This window comes from Cyprinodon tularosa, unplaced genomic scaffold, assembly GCF_016077235.1.
Source record: "Cyprinodon tularosa strain WSP-4 unplaced genomic scaffold, ASM1607723v1 ctg42, whole genome shotgun sequence".
Taxonomy (NCBI): domain Eukaryota; kingdom Metazoa; phylum Chordata; class Actinopteri; order Cyprinodontiformes; family Cyprinodontidae; genus Cyprinodon; species Cyprinodon tularosa.
In genome coordinates this window covers 2471416-2490048 of record NW_024039141.1, presented here as the reverse complement: position 1 = coordinate 2490048, position 18633 = coordinate 2471416, and the positions used below count along the sequence as shown (strand labels likewise).

Here is an 18633-nt window from a genome sequence, read left to right as displayed (position 1 = left end):
AAAGTGGGAATTCCATTTAATATACAATGCCAAAGCTATGTGGGAAGAAACTAAATGTTTTGAATGTTTACAGAAACTGTGTTTAATATGCTAATTAGAAAAATCATCCCACTCTTTTCACATAATACAGTATTGTCAGTAATAATGGACTAATTCAGTGATTAATGGATTTCTTGCAAATACTTTAACTCTATTTTTCTTTGGGCAGGAAAAAAAACCCAACTTATAATCATAAATTAAATGCAAAATGGATTGAAAGTTCATTTCTTTCTAAATACTTATAACTGCTGCAGGTTTGATTACGGCATTGATTGCAGACTTTCACCCTGCAGCGTTATTATAAAGTCTGTTATTCTGTTAAAACACTGGCAGGTACACTGGGTCATCACAAAGGACCCCCATTCAGAGCTGGCACTCAGCTCTCTGGCATGGAATCAATGCAGAATTGCAGATCTGAGCAAAAGCCGCAGCGGACAAGCACACACGCCACTGCTGTTGAGGTAATCACACCTTTACTGCAGTGTCATAAAAACAGAGGATTTCCATAGAGACATGTTCACAGCTTTGAACGGGATGAGTGTAATGTCTAAAGAAAGACAGCAAGACTAAGAGTGTTAGAAGGTAAATTGCTGCTATTCGTGGTACATTTAAAAAGCTTATTATAGTATGATCAGTCACTGAGAAAGAGGATATGCATTTAAAGAAAAAGAATAGAGCTTTCGCCTCTGGCTCATTGATGGAGGATTTGGCAGTTCATCCTTGTACAATTAGGTCGTATCTGCCTTTATGCTTCTGACAGGTCAAAATAAAGAAAGGGAGATAGGATACTGCATACATATAACCCACGCTCTGTCTAAAAACCCTTTCAGCCTTAGAATAAATCATCTCATATATGAAATCACTGATTCTCACAATAGTGTAGAGTAGGGGTGTCAACAATAATCGATTCAGCGATGCATTGCAATGCGGGGCATACACGATTCAGCATCGATGCGGCAACATGCCATAATCGATTATGTCACTGTTTATTTTCCGGCCTCAAATGGACAAGTTGTGAAGTTTCAATTACTTCCGGGGGCATACCAACAACAATCAAGATGGCTGAGGCGGAGTTAGATGACCGCGATAGACGGGTAGGCCTAATTAAAAACGCACCAAAAGCTTGGAAAGCGGATATCTGGGCACATTTCAGATTTTACGAAGTCAATGGGATTTTGATGCATCGCAATGCAACGTAGAATCAAATCGTTACTTGGTGAATCGTAATCGAATCGAATCGTGAGGGCAGTGCCAATGCACACCCCTAGTGTAGAGGTTTGGAAGTTAAAACAAAATAATGCTTACTTATGATCTTAGGAAAAGAAAGGTGACTGCAGGAAAGGTCTCCCCAGGAAAGGTCTCCCCTTCAGCAGGAAACTCCCATAAACACACTCAGGGTTGCAGTGGGAGTATCTATGAGGAAACAAACACAGAAACAGCCTCAGTTCTTTATACTCACAGCTTTCTGCTCATGCAGGTTTGGTTAATAAACTGTTCCTCTGTGATATAATAACAGTTAAGCATTATGTAAAATAATTACCAATGCTACAATTCATTCAGGGTCACTGAAATTTAACGATGAGGGTTTAAATAAAGGTGTATTTTGTCTGCTCTGTCTTGAATTCTGCAGGAAATCAAACACCACAAGGAGGAGTTCTTGGTCCACTCCTGTTTGGCTTCACCCCTTTTAAGTCAATTAATTATCAGTCACCCTCTCATCCTTAACGTCTTTGCCATACATGGTATGATCTATATCCTAATGATCAATACATTATATATACAATATTGTGTGATAAAATATTGTGTACATAAAATTACTCTCTAATGTGCACCACATAACAGAGGCGCTGAATCAAAGCACCTAAGCACATAAGTGATGGAGGCAGGATACGTTTGCATTGAAGAACACAAACTGATGCACAACAGCTAAGCACATATAAACTTATTTTTATAACAAGATTGAGGGAAACATGAGAACACGAAAAAGGGGATATTTAACTTAGACCTACAAGAAATTCAAGAAAAAGACAAAACTTAATCTCCAAACTCATAATTTTCCTTTTAGAAACTTTATTTTAAAACTCAACAAAGAAAATTGAAATAGAAGCAATTTCTCTTTTTTGTGTCAAAAAGGAATCAGTGAAACATAAACAATTATTTTGGGTTAAGCTTTGAGTTTTGATTAATATAAAATTATCTTAAAACAAACCAAATGTTTTGATATTGGTTTTCTTTTGAAAGCTGCATATTTGACAAGGTGCAGATTTCACAAGTAAGTGGGAGAGGAAGAAGTTGTTCTGCAGGAAAAATTTGATTTTGCAATCTCATAGTATAGGAGGTAGAGGTTGGTCCTGAAACTGGTTGGTTGCTGGTTCGAGCCCCTGCTTTAACCTTCTCTCTGTCAGACTTTATTTATTGTCATTTTGTTTACATAGTATACACAGCTCTCATGACATTTCTTTTCTAGTCAGAGGGTGCTGTGGGCTTCTGTAGCTACAGCGTAGCTCACCGGCATCAGTATGCGATTGTGTGTGTCATTGGGTGAAGGACTGATTCTAGTGTGAAGTACTATGGAGTCCTTGGTGTTGATAAAGTGCCATACAAGCACTGGCCATTTTTATTCAAGATCTCCTGACGTTTCTTGTGGAACACCCTCCTGCTCTCCCACTTGGTTATGATATCTGTGCTGCGGTTTTTGTGGATGATTGGCCTTGTTTTGCCCCGTCTAAAATCCCAAATAATTATCTAAGATCTAAGATCTTAGATAAGATCTTTTTGTTTTTGTTTTTCTTAGCTAGTGCAACAATTAGCACCCTGTGAAATCTGGTGCTATTGTGAAGTGACAACACCCGGTTTGAGATAATAAACACAACAGGCCTGTTTTTATCTCTGTTTTAAAGGGATCTCATTTTCAGTTAATTGAAATAGAAAAAAAACCCTAAAATTATTACTAAAGTTTTGTTTATCCCTTTTTGAAAAAGAAAAAAAAGACAAGCTTTTCATAGTCCTGGCACTGGTGGATGGAATGACCTGTGTAACTCATTTTCTCCTCGTTGCTTATCAGATCCACCTGTGTCCAGCTGCCATATATATTGTTTGTTTTCCAGCTACCACTGCCAGATTATTTGAGCTGTTTGGTGAGAGAAACTCTAGCTTTTTCATTATTGTTCTGATTATCTGATTGTGACCTGTTTCTGTCTTGTGGATCATGAGTTTTTGCTTTGGCCCGGTCTGCTCTATTAGTCTGATCCATTCTGGACTGATTCCTGGATTCTACTGGCTTACCGAACCTGGACTGTTTTTCTGACCTCGGCTTGGATTCCCCCATCTGTACCTCATCGGCTCTCTGATCTTTGGTTTATGAACATTGTTCTGTTACGATTCAGCTCGGATATTCCCTTCAGGACACAGCTGGGTCAGTTGGCATCAGCTCCGTTCATCGCCGCCCTTCACAAGCCGAGGACAATCTCCTTGTCGGATTCATCACATTCCTCTGTGATCAGACTGAACTCTGAACCAAGTCAGTGATTATTGCTCTTGGTCGTTATCAGCCCTTATTCTTAGTCACTGACCTGAGTTTCTGTTTCTACAGAGGATCCGGTTTATCCCCACGCCGCTTGGACATAAAGACTATTTGAACTCATTCAGATCTGTCTTTTTGAAAATTGGGTCCAAGGTTTCGAGCTATGACAACTTTATGTTTAAAAAAAAATGCATATCTTTTTGTATTTAAAATTAAAATCAAATAGGCACTTGTTTTTTAAAATTTGTTTCTAAAAGGAAATTTATACTAAAAAATGCACTGACCTATGAACCTGAATATAATGACATCAACTGTTTGATTCTTCGTTGCAGATGTGCTGCATAAAATCAGACTTCATTTGGTCAATAACAAAAACTGAGGGCAGAATGTATTTTAAGCTCACAAAAATTTGGAAAATAATAAATATGAAGGATTACCCTCAATAACCACTGTGAAATATAGGTGGTAGGTTAGGAGTTTGGTTTAAACAACATAACAGCATGTATTCATCTTGCTTTTACAGACATCAGGTGGGTTGTGTTAAAGCGGATATTTATCCTAATACTGTGAGGCTCTTGCTACCAATAATCCCCACTTTCTACTTATAGGGTGGTTATTGCCATGTTCTTTTCTTTTAATCAGTCAGCCCTTTTTATTCAGTATGAGAAGTTCATTACAATCAAAAACATAAAGATGTCGAAAAGCAACCAAAAAATCATATTACAAGTTATTTAAGGAAACAAAACTGAAAAAGCAGACAAATAATGAAACAATTGGAAATCAAAAGGGAAAATTCAAACAATAAAGGATAAAGACGTGTGGAAATGCAATCAGGTTATGATTATCATTAGCTGTACCTCAACTATCTGTTTTGTTGAAGATAATATTAGCTATGCTTATATACACTAAATTTTATGAACATTGGTTTGTATTCAGATTTGAGAATAAGAAAAAATTGGATTGTAGAATTTACATCAGCATAAGTAATCCTAAGAAATGGCCGACCGTACTGAATATGTGTCCTGTAAACATGGCAGTTGGAACATATTGACATACTTAATATGTAAATACATAAAATTAATATATACTGGGCTAACATGTATACTCAGATTAGCTTGCTTTGATCCTGACAGTGTTTACATGCATGCGTATTACATTGTCAATCAGAATAAACCACCCATCGTAGTAGGATTATATTTTCATTTGGATTCTCCTGAATCCAAACAGACTATTCCAACTGGCATGTTGACATAACACATCTTTAGTCTGGTTTCTTACAATTCCTTATGACCATGTAAACACAGCTAATGATTACACCGTACTTCAAACAAATCCGTTTTTCCACATTGAATTGAGACAACTGCAAGGGTGAAAGTAGGTCTGTAGTTCCAGAGGGTTTCATAAATTGGCTCCAGGATGTTTTTGTCTTCTGGTTAGTTTTAAATTTATTATTTGAGTTTGTCACTTGTTCCTGTTTCTCTAAGGAGCTTGTATGGCTCTGTCTGTAATTTATTAATGTTCTTTCAAAAAGTTTCTCAGATAATGCAAGGCTTGTGCAAGAAACTGAAAAAGGCTCGCCATCCAGGCAAAGTGTGTAGGTGGAAAAATAACACAGGTATAATGCTGCTTATATAATAGTGGTTGTCAAGATGCAAATTTGCAGACTTCCTGCAGTCATAATGTATTTGCATTGATGCAAACCTCTCACTATTGTTACTTAAAGCTGTTTATATGACAATGTACTGTACAGCTACTGAAAGGTGGTGCATCAAACAGTGTTTGGGAGCCACTGTATAAAATTATGATCATTCCTCTTTAAAGAACTTGGACTTGGGCTGTTTTTAGATTTTTTTTAAGGAAACTAAATGTTTTTTTTTTTTCAATTTTTTGGGATTTCCTTTACATAAATATAATACCTTTTTATAAGAACTATTTGAACAGAAATAATCTGTCCAAGCCATTTTTAGTTGTATCCTTATCAGAGTAAATTTGTTGATATCTGTATCGGTCTGCATCCTGAGTTAAGGCTGAGGGGGTAAATCAATAAAGTAGCTAAGTTGAAGGCTCTGCATTTGATCCCTTAGTCCTACCATCTGCTGTGACCCCAGTAGGTTAAATATGACTGGTGGTATAAATTTCTCACATCCATCTCCATTATGGTATCTATTGTGGGTCATAGGGTCTTTAAGCTGTTATGTTTATTTACCATTCACCAGTGACCACTTCTCAGCAGAGGTCAAAGAATTCAAACTGAACATAACCCACAGTGCTGTTATCTATAATGGCTAAAGGCACCTCTAAACAGTTTTTAGCCATGTTTTTATGGATTATTTTCCGTATTTTATATGTAAACTAATGTAAAGGTTGATTCTGTTTTCTTCTTCGTTAATGGTTTTTACCTTTAATGACAGCGCTTGCATGATGGTCTTTTTTGTACCTGTTTGGGGGAATCCTTTCTTGAAAAAATGGGTTTGATAAAAGTGAACCATCTTCATTAGACTGTAAGAGATCAGCTCCATTCCATCAGTATTCATGCAGCATTACAGAACTGATTTCCTCTTGTTGAGAAATGATTACTAATAAACAAAACACTTACTTGCTTCATATTGGTTTGTTTTGTAAAACAAAATTGAATGCTATACATTCAGTGCAACTGTAGTATGAATTTAGTTTTTGAATTTGCTCTTTTGATGGCTCAAATCAGAGCAATTGGTTGATTTACTCAGTCAACCTGCTTTGCTGATCAGTGTCTACAAAAGGTTGACACATGCATCTCACTGGTACCTGACATAATCTCAATTTAAAGGAAAAAGAAGGCACAACTCAAAGTTTGAACCAAATGACCATATTGGATAAAGATATTGAGCAAAAGCTCACACTCAAGTTTTAAGAAGCTTATTTCAGTATTTAGATAAGATTTGATTAAAAATGCGAAGTTTAAATCTCTTTAAGCTTTAAAGGGGCCCTCGACTCTCTTGCATAATAGTTTACTCTTCACCTTTATGTGAAAGTCAAAGTTTCCTTGGTAACTAAAAGGGGTCTTTGATTCAAAATAAAAAATGCAGAACCACATCAGACTCTTTAATCAGACTTATCCCTTTAATTATATTCCCACATAAATCATTGATCATGCTCTATCATAGTGTTTGATCACTCTTTTTCCTGAGCCCAGAGTGAAATCAATCAATCTCTGTTCTAAATGATTTTGAGGAAAGTATAATATATTTTGTGGAACAAAAAACAAGGTGGTAACTTTCGAAAACATAAAAAAAAGAAAAACATCTTACTAACAGTCAAACACCGCTTCCTGATTTCTACCTAGAGGATGGATTTTATATGTTAGAGTCAACATTCTGCGAGGTTTTAGAAAGCAAGGCCCAACTGCTTTGACACAAAACTTAGCCCCTCCCTTTCGATATACGGCAGCAAAGAGTAGGAGCAAAGTGAGGAGAGAACCTCCAGCGGTTTGAGGCAGTCATCTAAAGACTATCATTTGCAAAACGTTGTGTTGCTAGTACCCTTATAAAGTTGAGTGATTTATTTTGCTGCGTTCTTATAATAGGTAATAATTTGCATGTTAGGTGACGGATAGGGGTTAAGGGTGGGGTTGCAGCTGGAATGGAGATAAAGAGAGAGAAAGAAAGGTGTTACACATCTTGTTATGGTCAACAGGCCCAACAGCTCCTCTAGTGGTGAAATTGTGCATACTGGTCGTTAAGTTTTAGTTAGGTTTTCAGAAAACATATCTGAAAAGAAAGCTTCTCAGGAAAATTAATCATTTTAAAGATCCCAAAGATTTGAAATATAAATCTGTTCAAATTTGGGAGAAACTGTAAGAAATTATTTAAGTTTGCAAATAGATTTCTTTCTTTCTAGCTATTGATTTATAGCACATCTTTAATCAAATGCCAGATTGCAACAAATTGCTACGCAGCTCTTCTTTATTTTCTGATTGTATATTCAGTGTGTAAGAAGACATTGTCTCCAGTCTCCCCCCAACATTCGACCCATCCCAGTTCCCCTACCGACAAACCTGTTCCACCGAAGACGCAGTCTGCTCTGCTCTTCACCTGAGTCTGGAAGAGAAGGACACCCATGTGTGGCTGCTGTTCCTGGATTTCAGTTCAGCTCTCAACACCATCATCCCACAGCATCTAGTAGGAAGACTGGAACAGCTAGGCTCTAATACACCCCTCTTCAGTTGGCTGCTAGACTTCCTCACCAACGGACCTCAGTCAGTTGGTGAGACAGAACACCTCTGATGTCATCAGTCTAAGCACAGGCTCCCCTCAGGGCTGCATCCTGAGCCCCCTGCTGTTCACCCTGATGACACATGACTGCGTCCCCAGGTTCACCACCAATCCCATCGGGAAGTTTGTAGACGACACTACGGGGTGGGCCTCATCAGAGACGGCAACGACCAGGACTACAGAGAGGAGGTGGAGCAGCTGGTGAACTGGTGCAGAAATAACATCCTGATTCTGAACGTGGAGAAGACGGAGGAGATCATCTCTGACTGAGGAAGAACTGTCCTAACCACGCTCCACTGCTCATCAACAGCTCAGCTGTAGAGGTGGTCAGCGGCACCAAATTCCTGGGGGTGCACATCACAGACACCCTCACCTGCCCCCACCTATCCTCACGACCTTCTACAGAAGCACCATAGAGAACGTTCTGACCAGCTGTTTTACTGTATGGTCTGGAGGCTGCAGCACCTCTGACTGGAAGAAGGTGAGAACAGTAGAGAGGATCATCGGGGCTCCTCTTCCCTCCATTAAAGACATTTTATCCCAGCGCCGTGTGTCCCGAGCCCATAACATTATAAATGACCCCTCAAACCCCCATCATGGACTGTTCTCCCTGCTGGCCTCTGGGAAGAGGCTTCACAGCATTTGATGCAGGTGCAGCAGATTCCGAAACAGCTTCTTCCCCACCGCCATCAGACAGCTGAACTATTGAGAAAACCCAAAATCATGTTGCAGACTCTGCATAAAACTGACAACACCAAACAAAACACTGCATAATTGCACCATATTTCCATATTAATGGGTTTTATTTTTTGGGCGCATGTTTTTTCTCAAACACTGTTTATATCTGATCCATGCTGCAGATAAGAATTGGAAATGTACAAAAGACAATTTCGTTTTGTATACACTTTCTGTGTACAAAAGGACAATAAAAGTTGTCTAAGTCTACATCTAAGTCTAAGTAACTTGAAGCAGTAGGCTATTAATCTTTCTCAGTGAGTGCTTTTAATTATAGTTAAATAAGCTTTAGTTACTCAGATAAATTTACAGATTTGGCTGCTTTTGCTTCTGATAAATGTTGCTTAATATAATAAACGTTAAGAAAAGCTCACATTTAGCTAATGTATTTAAGCAATGCTTAGGTCTCTTGATATAGGCTAACTTTGCTTTGTTGAATTTGTGAGTTTTTCTTCTTCCTCTTACCTTTTCTTTTGTAATTGTTTGATTTATTTTTTTCTTTCCTTTCTCCTTGTACTTCTTCCTTCTTCACCGTCAGGTGCTTTGATATGTGTACAGTGATCCAGCGCTCAGATTTTTAATTAATTCTCACCCTAAAAGACTACTGTAGATTTCAAGTAGCCAGCTTATTTTCTTAATTTAAAACAGACTAAAATTAGGTCTACTTAAATAAAGCATTTCTCCCCATAGTTTGTTATTTTTCCATAGTACATTGGTTTGCTAACTTTTTTTGCCAGGTGTTTTCTAATTTATTTGGTATATTTGTATTAACACCTGCCACATTTGTTTTGATTCAAATGGACCAGAGTTAGTTTTGGCATCGTTTGTGGAAAGCAGGAATTTGTTTTCATCAAAGTTCTCCATGCTCATCCCAAAACGGCTTTGTTTGAATAAAATATTATGGGCCAACCTTGTGCTTGTGGCGGTAAGTCTAGTTGTTTAGAGCTTAATCTGCTTGTTGTTAGGAAAATAACCTTAAAGTGAGATACATATCCCACATTTAGGACTTTTTTGGGGGGAATTATCCTTCATAATTAATTATCTTAAGGTGCAATAATTCAGTATTAAATACCAAATGATTTGCTCATGGAAGGCTTATCTCCCCTTGGCTAAATTTAGATTACAGAAATAAGAGGATATTTTTTAGATTTTTGTGGCACTAGTGGTGCTTTTGACAGCAATCAAACACAGACTTAAGGTGGAAATAAATGCACCGAGGGGTTCACTACAAGGAACTGAACCACGGATGGCTTCATTAAAACTAAAAGCCGTGCCTGTTCTACCATAACACCGACTGCTTCCCCAGAAAATCACAAGTCTTGAAGCTGGAACCAAAAACCAAATGGACCAAACCAATTTATCAAGAGTTGCTTAAACACTTTGTAGCAGCAGTTTTACATTGTTGAATATGCCTGTTTGCCTAATTCAGATGAAGTCCTGCAAAACATTTGTTTTATAACCCGATATAAATCCAAAGTAAAGAACCAGCAGAAATAGAAGCCTGAAGATAAACAGAAAAGCACCACTGTGCTATTTAAAAGTGACCACTGGAGCAGATAGTAGAGGCAACCATACCGTCTGTCCAGATGCATTTTTAAGTCAAAGAAAAAATGTAAGGGAGAAATATGTTTATTTGGATTTAGATAGTCTCTTAAAGCACTTTTATGTCCTGAGCAGACACTGGTGTGAACTGGGGTGGGTTTTTTTTAAGTGGTCTGTAACCTTATTTTATTTTTCATTCCAAACTCCATTAATTAATACATCTCTGAACAAGATCATGCTAAATTATCTTTTTACTAAATCCGATAATTGAATAGAGACTTGATATGTTTTGTGTTTTCAATTAGCCGTCGTGGTTTATCGAAAACAGATATTATGTAAGGGAACAAAAAGTGAGTGGCTTAGAAACAGAAACAATTTCACCATAGAAAATCTCTCCTTTTCATCAATGCCATGTGTTTTGTTTTTATCTTCAAAACCTTTAGTAAACAGATATTAATGTGCATCCTTTCAATAGATTTCAGTTTTTAAAATAACATTAAAATCCCCTCTGCCTTCTTTAAAAGAGGATTACTTTGAAACTTAATTCAAAGGTCGACAATTTATCTTCAATTTACGTTTAGTGATAAATGATTAGACTGGTGTGTCTTTTTACAACCATTGGGGCTGGTTGGTCTTTTTGAAGTCCATTAAAGTAATTGATATTCACTACACATGTAAAAAAAAAAGTATACATTTGTCTTGAGCAAGCCGCACTCGTCTACAATGTTTATTTTAATGCTCTGTTTTATCCTTGTAGAAGGAACAAGGACAGCCAGTAGTTTACAGTTTGGATAGGTGATAATATCATGTATACTGAATACTAAACAAATGTGAAAGCATTCTTTCTAGACTTCATCACACAAACATTGTGTACACAAGTGGTTCATATAAAGAGAGGGAAAAATTGTGTTCCAGCACATCCGGATATGTCTTAACATTTGCATTTCTGGCACATTTAATTAACGTGCAGCTTTTTGAACGCAACATTCATATATCAACACAACACCCACTGGCATGGCATCTGCAGAGTTACTATGGTAACAACATGAAACGTCTCATTGCAGCCATTATTTGTAATTAGAGCTTACTAATCCAACCTTGCTTTTAAGCAGAGGGGCAAGAATGAAGGACATGAGTCTTTTTATGTTTTCTCCTGAGGTTGGTTCCTAGAATTACTAGGAAACAAGGTACAAATGGAAAGTAGGGTTAACAATATTCGCTTGAAGGTGTGGAGTATGAAGTAAGCTGGTCTTATGCTTGTTTGTCTCACTTCTCTGTCAATATAATTGGCAGTGAAAAAAAATGTCCATCATATCTGTAGTTGGAAATAATTGGGGAAGAACTTCTCACATGAATCAGCGAATCTACAAACTTTAATTTTATCACTTTAGAATTATACTGAAACTTAGAAGAACTTTCTGTCTTTAAGTCAGTTTGTAGGATGTGGGAATCAACAGGCAACTAACCTTTTAGAAGCTATAGCAAAAGTCACAATGTAAAGTTTAGACATCTATGTTATAACACCTCCAGAACTAAAGTTTAATAAGAGTTGTCCCAGTTTGTCTACAATGAGGACCACAAGTTAAATGTAAAAAGTCAAATTAAATTGACAAAAGTCTAAAGACTGCCAAAGACTGGATTTAAAAGGCTAACCTATAACCTGAATTACTGAGTAAATAATCAATCATCAAACAATCTGTTTTTATATCTATTATCTATATCTATTATCTGCTATGTTACTTAGGTTGGCTGGTGTTAGTCTATAAATATCAATGGCTGAAATGAAAACTACAACTTAGTCCTTGAACAAGCAGTCTGCAAGCCAAGATAAAGATGACCAGTAAAATGACCCAGAAAGAGACATTATTACAGAAGGACACACCAGATTACAACATGTCAAAAAGTGGATTCCTCTGTAACCCAACAGGGAACCCAAAACCTCCCTCCACCCAGACACCAACTCATACTGCAGCCAATTCTTCTGTATTTCCTTTCGGTCAAACTGTTCGTTTTTGGATTTCTCTAACAACATGTAATAGGTGTTTAATCTTAGGAGACAGCTAATCCCTCATATAAAGCTTACATCTCGGCAAAACATTCCTATCACCCTGCTACTGAACCAGCATCTTCCATCTTCCAACTCTTACTTATCTTTTCCACTTTTAAATTATGGTAAACATGTCTGTTCTCAGGACCTTGAAGGACTTCCTTGTAATGTACACTGACCCCTATTGGTAAATGTATCAGAAACGATCATTTTCTGGAAAAATGTGGGTCATTAATGAGAAATGTGAACCTTGAATGTAGTCAGCAATAAGGGCTATTATGAGTTGTTTATATTGCTATGTTTAATTACAGTAAAAAGAGTCAAAACGAGAATTGTATCTGAGTTTGCTAAAAGTGACCTTTTGTTTTATTCCACAGGCCAGCAGGTCAGCTTATAGTTACACTTACTGACCATCCAAAATACCCATAGTGACTAATCAAGGATGAAAACTTGGGTATTTATAAAAGTAAGTAGTATTAGGCTTTGTCATTTCAGTGTTTAACACACCCAATATATCTTTAAGCAAAAGAAACATCTCCTTATATAAGACTTTCCTGTAGAAAGATTAAACTGCCGTTAGATGAACGGCAATTAGGGGGCATGAAAAAAAGCTGTCAAAACTTATCAGTTAATGCACACAATTAAAATAGTGATCAATATTACTGTGGCATTAAAATCACACACTTTATCAAATTGACATGCTCCAGATGCTGTGTGTAACTGCTGAATAAAAAGGTTTCAGCCTTGTGAGTTTAGATCAAACCAACAGATGGTTTCCAATACGTTTCCTGCAAAGTAAAGCCAAAAACAACTCAGTCAACTTGGCAGGTCTAAACAAATCTGTATGGATTTTATGATAGCTTGTCTTCATTATGTTACTGTCTGGCTCAATAATGTCACCATATTTATATTTAATATTCCTTTTGTGATTTTAATATACTGAACATGATTTCATCATTAGGCCAGAGTATCAGGTTTGTGCAAAGACGCAATGTCTCTTTGAAAGAGCTTAAAAGAAGAGATTATTTGCCTAAACATTGGTGCTTATTATATGTTTTTATATTTTACTAAATGTTTTTTTTTAGCTGTGCTATTCTGATTCCTTTTCCTTAATTCCTAACCTGCAGGCTACATTTCTTGCAAGTTCCCATTACAGAAATCTGAAACTAATGCTGTGATTTTGGAACAAGGAAAACGCCATTATTGGCCCTGGGAAATCTTGACTATAAGCAAAGAATGTCCATTACCATGTTGAACATACTTAGCCATTGTTGCTGTCATTCAAAAAAAGTAAAAAAAAAACAATCTACTGGACTTTGATTCCACTTTGAAGATGTTTTGCTTCCCATCCAGGAAGCCTTTTCACTTCAAAATGTCCGAAATAGCGTTGAGTTCGATGCTTTATAGAGTGGACCAACAAACAAAGTCTTGTTTTGGCCTAGAAAACATGCAAATTGAACCGAACGAACGGGTCAGTCTCTTCGGAATGGGCAGTCGTTGTGGTATTTGTTAGCCTACCGAATAGCCTATTTTACCAGGACAAAACTCTATGCTGCACCATAGAAAACATAAACAAGTATTTTTTTCCTGAACAAAACAAAATCTAAATGATTTGGACTCCTAAGAAATTTATAGAAGTATTTTGATAAGAGTACAATTAACAATCAAAACTATAACTTCCTTTTTCTCATGATCTTTTACTTGAAACGTGTTTGAGTTGTTAGCACATTACTTAATTCTCATCCTCTGTGTCCATCAGTGTTTTTTCTTCTGCTGTCATGCTCTGCCTCTGCTCCCTAATGGAAGCTTTAAATGACTTTTAATGAAGAAAATGATGGCAAAACAATTCTGAAGAATTTAACAAACCTCTTAGCCATTTCATACCACGCATTAGCAGTGATCATTTTACGGGGGAGGCCGAGGTAAGGTGTCAGCTAAAAGCTTATAATGAAGCGAACCGTTTGTCAGCCAGGAAGATAAAGCCTGTAATTGCTTAAGGTCCTGTTGTCTATATGCATCCTAATGCTTTCAAAAGGCGCTGTGGTAGTGAGGGCAGGTGCTATGGCTTCCTACTCCTTTCTACTCCTTGCATGTACTACCTGTCTGCCATTTTTGACACATAAGAAGGATAGGAAAAAAATAATCTTTTTTTTTTAAAGTTTAAATATACATGATAAACCAGCTGAAATTTCCAGGCTTGGTGATATCTCTGCAGCCCAGCTGTTTTCAAGTTCAAATGCTTGTAGTTTAGAGCAATCCTATTGGCTTGTATCATGTGTTTCTATCTTTGCAGAGTTGCATATATGGTACATGTGGTTTGCAGCAAGCTCTCTTAGATATATAGCGGGTTTTGAAATTTTTTTTACTGCTGTCTGGGTGTGTTACGCTCTTTCTAAAATGTGACAGTTTTGGAAATAAATGTGGTATGATTTTATAGTAAAACTAATGTAGGAAACATAAAATATTTGAACAGTGAATCATTTAAATGTTGTACATCATTTAGAAACGGGCAACAATGATTTATGTCAGAAAGTGAAATTCATTCTTTTCTGAATCTGTCATTTTCTGACTTAATTTAGTTAAGTGACAAACAAGGATAGGCAAGTAAGATGGGGATTTAACAAATACAACTACCAGGATAAAACATATCTGTTTGATCTTTTCAGCTCTTGGCTTGCACTAATAGAAAAATAACTGCAGACAAGCTTATGCAAGGACTTTGTCACACTGCAGGCTTTCCTGCATTTGCTAATGTGTGCTCTCTGGCTAATTTATGCATGCAAGGTGTTATCACAGTTGTTATTAACAAATCCTCAGTAACACCAAAGTACATGCACTAATTAAATTATTTGGACCTATAAATGAAGCACAGCTTTGCTTTACATGCTACGGAATTTTGTAAGTGTTAAGCACTTGTTCTGCTAAGGTGCTAAATCTGTCAGCCACCACACCTTTTAGCTAATGGGTCTTCACCAGGAAAGACTCACTGCATGTATTCAACTGTAGTTATTATGTGTTAACAAATACTAAAGAACTTAAACATAATGGATTTCAAAATCCTCTAATCTTAACAATTAGGGTGTCTGTATGCAGGGCAGAATCTGTTTCTAATTACATAATTGAAGGATTTGGTCACATTCAAGACGTTATACATTCATACATGTCGTACATTCAATTTTGGTACAGTGAGAAGATACTAAGAGTAAAATAAGTCCAGTATCTAAATTTTACTTAAATGCTTTTCCAGCAGATTAATAAACTGTCATGATCTTGGCGCTGATGACTTGCTTGATTAATCATTTCCTTTTTCTTTCTAACTCTACCCACTTTCTCATTGCCGTTCATCTGATCCACCTGCTCCTATTTCTATTTAACCAGCCCACTAACTAGTCATCAGCGCCAGATTATTCTCGAGCCAGTGGGAATAGTGTGCCAGCATTATCTTAGTGTTTCTGATTACCCGTTCTTCCTCTCAATGACTGAGCCCACCTGCTCCTATCTGATCACCCATTTATTTGCATGGTTTGGTCAGAATATGATTGGCATATTAATGATGGTATGAAAAAAAAATGGTTTGCACATGCTGTCTGCCGAATTGAAAACATAAATCACTTTTTTGTGATCGTCTGCTCTGCACGTGCAAACACTTTTGCATATGTTTTGAGGTGCGCAAACTGTCTGAAGATCATGCTCTTAGTATAAAAGGTTACTTTTAAGGGGACATTGCTAAACATCAATAAGACCAGTAACATGCAGAATATTGCATACAGTATGTGTAGTAGGTGGTGACAATATCAAACTTTCCAACTTGTCAGAGTTGGCCTTGCAGAAGTTCATGCATAGTTTTCTAAAGATGCTAAGCCCAGCCTGTGACTGGGAGTGAAGCCGAAACGGTTACGCAGTGATGTTTTCTTAAAATGTACTCCTCTAACCTTATGAATATTATGCACTTATGAGTAACTCAGATAATGCTCAACACAGAGCTAAAGATGCTAGACTGTTTTGCCTGCAGGATGAGTTGCACAGACCATGAGAAGCTCATCATGACGCTACTTTGCAGCTTAATGTTTACACCCCAGGACAATTATACATGATTACCCAATGCACACAAAGGCAAAACACTGCCTAAAGGAGACTAGTGAATGGGAAGGTGGGCAACTAATTAATAAAGGCTTTTCACAGAACATTGTGTGTGTGTGTGTGTGTGTGGGGGGGGGGGGGATAGGTGCACATTTCTATCCCCCACATATCTCACATAGAAAGTTAATTCCGCTGCAGTTTTGGGATATGTTTATAACACTTTATCTTTGGTATTATAATGATTTACTAAGATTACAGAAATTCTCAGCGAGACTTTGACCAAATATCACACCTGCTCTTATAACTGGAAATAGGTGAACCAAATGTTTTACTGGATCAGGATGGGCAGTCAGAGTATGAACAAAGTATGAACAAAGCAAAAACCTTGAAAACATTAGAAGTAAGGAAAACAGCTGAGTGTATATGGTTAAACATCTACTGAAGTATTCTACCATGACAAGGAGAACACCAAGTTTGAATAGCTATTAACAAGCACAGTAGGAAAACGAAATTGTTTCCTGTGTTACATATATTTTCATTTTAAAGCTACAGTGTGTAATTTTCAGCGACATCTAACATCCAGACTGCAAACCGCAGCAACATGAACATCTCCCCCCCACCGCTTCTCCCCCCCAACAGTACGGCGAGCGTTACGGGACAAAATGTCTTCCACGACGTCCGCATCACCTACCTTTTCAAGTGATGAGGTTTGTTTACATAGATAATTTTACAGATAGTATTTCATTAGTCTGTGTAGGGTATAGATTTCAGTACCGTCTCAGTTCATCCCTCTCAACTTGCCGTAGTTACTTTCGAGCGTAATGGGCGATCTCGCAATCACTAGTTTGTTGGCTCTGCGCTGCCGTAGCGCAAAGATGTCTGCCTCCATGGCTGCGAGACCCACTCCTATGTAATTATAAATAACGAATTCTAAGGCAAAGCAAATATTAAGGTTAAGAGGCTGAGCTCATAGATGATGATAAATAACATAGTTATGTATAATATATTACATTTCTGGCTGTATATTCCTGTAATTATTACACACTGTAGCTTTAAAAAACAATTTCTGTTTGCTAAATCCTAAGCACCATATTGCCTGTTGAGATAGAATCACAATTTTTAGAATAAAGTCAACATTTACTTTTCAAAACCCCCCAAAGAACCCAACATTGTCAGGGCTCCTGTCTGTGTGTTTGTTTTTTTTTGTGTTTGTCTCCCTTCCACCAACAGGAGGAGCCTGGTTCCAGTTCGCCTCCTCACACACCTGCTGACGGTTACTTCATTAACGGAGTGCTCTTAAGCTGCTGATTGCCACTACCTCGACACCAGAGTGTTTGCCAGTTTTTGGTACTCTAGCCAAGCTGAGTTTTCTCTGAGAAAGACTGAGTTCTTGTCTCCCTGAGTTTTAACTTTGTTTTTGTCTTAGCCTCTCGGCAGGAAGTCACCCTGCAAACTGGACCTTTTCGGACCTCCTCTCCCAGGAGGGATCAACTGAGTCTTAAACTGAGCCAGGGATTCAAACAAGAGGTTTGGATCCAGTCTCCTTTTTGAGGACGTTGAAATTACTCTCTGAGCAAGGGAATCACCTTCACCAAGATCCGTTCAAGTACAGCAGGAAATCTGAGTGGCAATTAGCGTCTCAGTTCACCTACACCGTCTGAGTTCTGGGTAAACCCTGTTCCGCCCTCCGCCGAATCAGACATACACTGGAAAACCAACACACAGATTGGAGTCTAGGAACCTTCACTTCTCTGAAAACGTGAGTCAACAATCAGATCCTCTCCTTCGAGATCATCCAATCAAATTTTCCACTGAGTCTGAACTAACAGTCTGTCTTCCCCTTGCCTTCCAGTTCTGGCTGAGCAGAGTTCAGGAAAACTCTGCACCGAGCTTAACATCTTCAATAAAATCCGTCAAACTTTTAATCTGTGTCTCTCTGTTTGGACTTCTGCATTTGGGTCAAACCTTTAAATTAAATCATGACAAAAATGGAAAAAGTTATTTACTTCAAATTCAATTAACAAAAATTAAAAAACAGTGAGTATCATCTAAGTCATCATAATTTTGATTTGAGAAATGTTTGTTTTAAATTTAAGTGATTACATTAAATCACTTTTATTTTATGGGTTAGTGTCATAGTATAGTCTGTCCAAACTGGAACTTTTCATTCTATCAATTCTTCCTGCTGGTATATCTTTTTACCTTTCGGACAATTGCTCCTGTGAGTTTTATGCGTTCAGTTCACTTGAGTTGGTTTTTACTAGTCAGCTTTTATGAGACCCTTCAGTAGGCACAGTAATGATCTTTCAGTCTTAGAAATAGTCTTAGTGTGAACTCTAAGTCTTTTATTTTCAAAATCTCCCTTAGTTAATGTAAGAAAGTGAAAAGAAATAAAGTTGTTCTTATTACAGTGTATG

The 18633-nt window shown here is 37.3% G+C and overlaps 1 protein-coding gene across 4 annotated transcripts in view; it reads right to left on the bottom strand.

Moving 5' to 3' along the window:
* Window positions 1–18633, bottom strand: part of frmpd3 (FERM and PDZ domain containing 3) — a 153896-nt gene that overhangs the window by 87814 nt on the left and 47449 nt on the right. For 3 of the 4 annotated variants that reach the window (XM_038299157.1, XM_038299158.1, XM_038299161.1), the window contains one exon: window positions 1345–1452. The exons of the other annotated variant lie outside the window; for it this stretch is intronic. The gene's annotated coding sequence lies outside the window, so the exon portion shown is untranslated. The remainder of the gene's footprint in view (window positions 1–1344; window positions 1453–18633) is intronic. 4 annotated transcript variants of the gene reach the window in all.